Source organism: Triticum aestivum, chromosome 4B (assembly GCF_018294505.1).
Source record: "Triticum aestivum cultivar Chinese Spring chromosome 4B, IWGSC CS RefSeq v2.1, whole genome shotgun sequence".
Lineage (NCBI taxonomy): Eukaryota > Viridiplantae > Streptophyta > Magnoliopsida > Poales > Poaceae > Triticum > Triticum aestivum.
This window is the reverse complement of record NC_057804.1, coordinates 44,484,488-44,488,862: the sequence shown is the minus strand read 5'-3', so window position 1 is coordinate 44,488,862 and position 4,375 is coordinate 44,484,488.

The window sequence follows — 4,375 nt, the reverse complement described above, 5'->3', positions numbered from 1 at the left end:
CCCGAGCTCTTCGTGATGCTGAAATCAATGAAGGTAGAAATCAAGAAAGAGCATCAAGTGTTGATGATTGACAAGACCACTAGTTTCAAGAAAAGGGCAAAGGGAAAGAAAGGGAACTTAAAGTAGAATGGCAAGCAAGTTGTCACTCCCGTGAAGAAGCCCAAAGCTGGACCAAAGGAAATGGTCACTGGAAGCGGAAATGCCCTGAATATTTGGTGGATAAGAAGGATGGCAAAGTAAACATGGGTATATTTGATATATAGGTTATTGATGTGTACCTTACTAGTGTTTATAGTAGCCCCTGGGTATTTGATACTTGTTCGGTTGCTAAAAATTAGTAACTCGAAACAGGAGTTACAGAATAAACAGAGACTGGCTGAGGGTGAAGTGACGATGTATGTTGGAAGTGGTTCCAAGGTTGATATGATCATCATCGCACACTCCCTATACTTTCAGATTAGTGTTAAACCTAAATAAATGTTATTTGGCGTTTGCATTGAGCATGAATATGATTTGATCATGTTTATTGCAATACGGTTATTCATCTAAAACAGAGAATAATTTTTGTTCTGTTTACATGAATAAAGCCTCCGATGGTCATACACCCAATGAAAATAGTTTGTTGGATCTTGATCATAATATTGATGCCAAAAGATGCAAAGTTGATAATGATAGTGCAACTTATTTGTGGCACCGCCGTTTGGGTCATATCGATGTAAAGCGCATGAAGAAACTCCATAAAGATGGATTTTTGGAATCACTTGGTTATGAATCATTTGATGCTTGTGAACCGTGCCTTTTGGGCAAGATGACTAAAACTCCATTCTCCAGAACAATGGAACGAGCTACTGACTTGTTGGAAATAATACATAACGATGTATGCGGTCCAATGAGTGTTGATGCTCGTGGCGGGTATCGTTATTTTCTGACCTTCACAGATGATTTGAGTAGATATGAGTATATCTACTTAATGAAGCACAAGTCTGAAACATTTGAAAAGTTCAAAGAATTTTAGAGTAAAGTGGAGAATCATCGTAACAAGAAATTAAAGTTTCTACGATTTGATCGCGAAGACAAATATTTGAGTTATGAGTTTGATCTTCAATTAAAACAATGTGGAATAGTTTCACAAACTCATGCCACCTGGAACACCACAGCATAATGGTGTGTCCGATGTCATAACTGCACTTTATTAGATATAGTGCGATCTATGATGTCTCTTACCGATTTACCACTATTGTTTTGGGGTTATGCATTAGAGACAACTGCATTCACGTTAAAAAGGGCACCATCTAAATCCGTTGAGACGACACCATATGAATTGTGGTTTAGCATGAAACCTAAGCTGTCGTTTCTTAAAATTTGGGGTTGCAATGCTTATATGAAAAAGTTTCATCCTGATAAGCTCAAACACAAATCGGAGAAATGCGTCTTCATAGGATACCCAAAAGAGACTGTTGGGTACACCTTCTATCACAGATCCAAAGGCAAGATATTCGTTGCTAAAAGTGGATCCTTTCTAGAGAAGGAGTTTCTCTCGAAAGAAGTGAGTGGGAGGAAAGTAGAGCTTGATAAGGTAATTTGTACCTTCTCCCGAATTGGAAACTAGTTCATCACAGAAATCAGTTCCAGTGATTCCTACACCAATTAGTGAGGAAGCTAATGATGATGATCATGAAACTTCAGATTAAGTTACTACAAAACCTCGTAGGTCTTCCAAAGTACAGTCCGCACCAGAGTGGTACGATAATCCTGTTCTGGAAGTCATGTTACTAGACCATGATGAACCTACGAACTATGAGGAAGCGATGATGAGCCCAGATTCCGCAAAATGGCTTGAGGCCATGAAATCTGAGATGGGATCCATGTATGAGAACAAAGTGTGGACTTTGGTGGAGTTGCCCGATGATCGGCAAGCCATATTGTATAAATGGATCTCTAAGAGGAAGAGGGATGCTGATAGTAGTGTTACTATCTACAAAGCTCGACTTGTCACAAAAAGTTTTTTTGACAAGTTCAAGGTGTTGAATACGATGAGATTTTATCACCCGTATCGATGCTTAAGTCTGTCTGAATCATGTTAGCAATTGCCACATTTTGTGGAATCTGGCAAATGGATGACAAAACTAGATTCCTTAATGGATTTATTAAAGAAGAGTTGTATATGATGCAACCAGAAGGTTTTGTCAATCCTAAAGGTGCTAACAAAGTGTGCAAGCTCCAGTGATCCATCTATGGACTGGTGCAAGCCTCCCGGAGTTGGAATAAACGTTTTGATAGTGTGATCAAAGCATATGGTTTCATACAGACTTTTGGAGAAGCCTGTATTTACAAGAAAGTGTGTGGGAGCTCTGTAGCATTTCTAAATACTATATGTAGATGACATATTGTTGATTGGAAATGATATAGAAATTCTGGATAGCATAAAAGGATACTTGAACAAGAGTTTTTCAAAGTAAGACCTCGGTAAAGCTGCTTACACATTAAGCATCAAGATCTATAGAGATAGATCAAGACGCTTGATAAGATTATTTCAATGAGTACATACCTTGATAAGATCTTGAAGTAGTTCAAAATGGAACAGTCAAAGAAGGAGTTCTTGCCTGTGTTGCAAGGTGTGAAGTTGAGTAAGACTCAAAACCCGACCATGGCAGAAAATAGAAAGAGAATGAAAAGTCATTCCCTATGCCTCAGTCATAGGTTCTATATAGTATACTATGTTGTGTACCAGACCTATTGTATACATTGCTCTGAGTTTGGCAAGGGAGTACAATTTTGATCTAAGAGTAGATCACTTGACAGCGGTCAAGAATATCCTTAGTGAGGACTAAGGAAATATTTCTTGATTATGGAGGTGATAAAAGAGCCCGTCGTAAAGAGTTACATTGGTGCAAGCTTTTACACCGATCCAGATGACTCTAAGTCGCAATCTGGATACATATTGAAAGTGGGAGCAATTAGCTAGAGTAGCTTCGTGCAGAGCATTGTAGACATAGAATATTTGCAAAATACATACGGCTCTGAATGTGACAGACCCGTTGACTAAACTTCTCTCATGAGCAAAACATTAAAATACCTTAGTACTCTTTGGGTGTTAATCACATAGCGATGTGAACTAGATTATTGACTCTAGTAAACCCTTTGGGTGTTGATCACATGACCTATGTGAACTATGGGTATTAATCACATACAGATGTGAATATTGGTGTTAAATCACATGGTGATGTGAACTAGATTATTGACTCTAGTGCAAGTGGGAGACTGAAGGAAATATGCCCTAGAGGCAATAATAAAGTTATTATTTATTTCCTTATTTCATGATAAATGTTTATTATTCATGCCAGAATTGTATTAACCGGAAACTTAGTACATGTGTGAATACATAGACAAACATAATGTCACTAGTATGCCTCTACTTGACTAGCTCGTTGATCAAAGATGGTTATGTTTCCTAACCATAGACATGAGTTGTTATTTGATTAACGGGATCACATCATTAGAAGAATGATGTGATTGACTTGACCCATTCCGTTAGCTTAGCACTTGATCGTTTAGTATGTTGCTATTGCTTTCTTCATGACTTATACATGTTCCTACAACTATGAGATTATGCAACTCCCGTTTATCGGAGGAACACTTTGTGTGCTACCAAATGTCACAACGTAACTGGGTGATTACAAAGGAGCTCTACAGGCGTCTCCAAAGGTACATGTTGAGTTGGCGTATTTCGATATTAGGATTTGTCACTCCGATTGCCAGAGAGGTATCTCTGGGCCCTCTCGATCATGTACATCACCATAAGCCTTGCAAGCAATGTAGCTAATGAGTTAGTTACAGGATGATGCATTACGTAACGAGTAAAGAGACTTGCCGGTAACGAGATTGAACTAGGTATTGAGATACCGATGATCGAATCTCGGGAAAGTAACATACCGATGACAAAGGAAACAACGTATGTTGTTATGCGGTTTGACCGATAAAGATCTTCGTAGAATATGTAGGAGCCAATATGAGCATCCAGGTTCCGCTATTGGTTATTGACCGGAGACGTGTCTCGGTCATGTCTACATAGTTTTCGAACCCATATGGTCCGCATGCTTAAAGTTAGATGACGGTTATATTATGAGTTTATGTGTTTTGATGTACCGAAGATAGTTTGGAGTCCCGAATGTGATCATGGACATGACGAGGAGTCTCGAAATGGTCGAGACATGAAGAATGATATATTGGACGACTATATTCGGACACCGGAATGGTTTCGGGGGTTATCGGATATATACTGGAGTACCGGGGGGTTACCGACCCCCCCCCCCGGGGGGGTTAATGGGCCTCATGGGCCCTAAGTGGAGAAGAGGAGGGGCGGCCAGGACAGGCC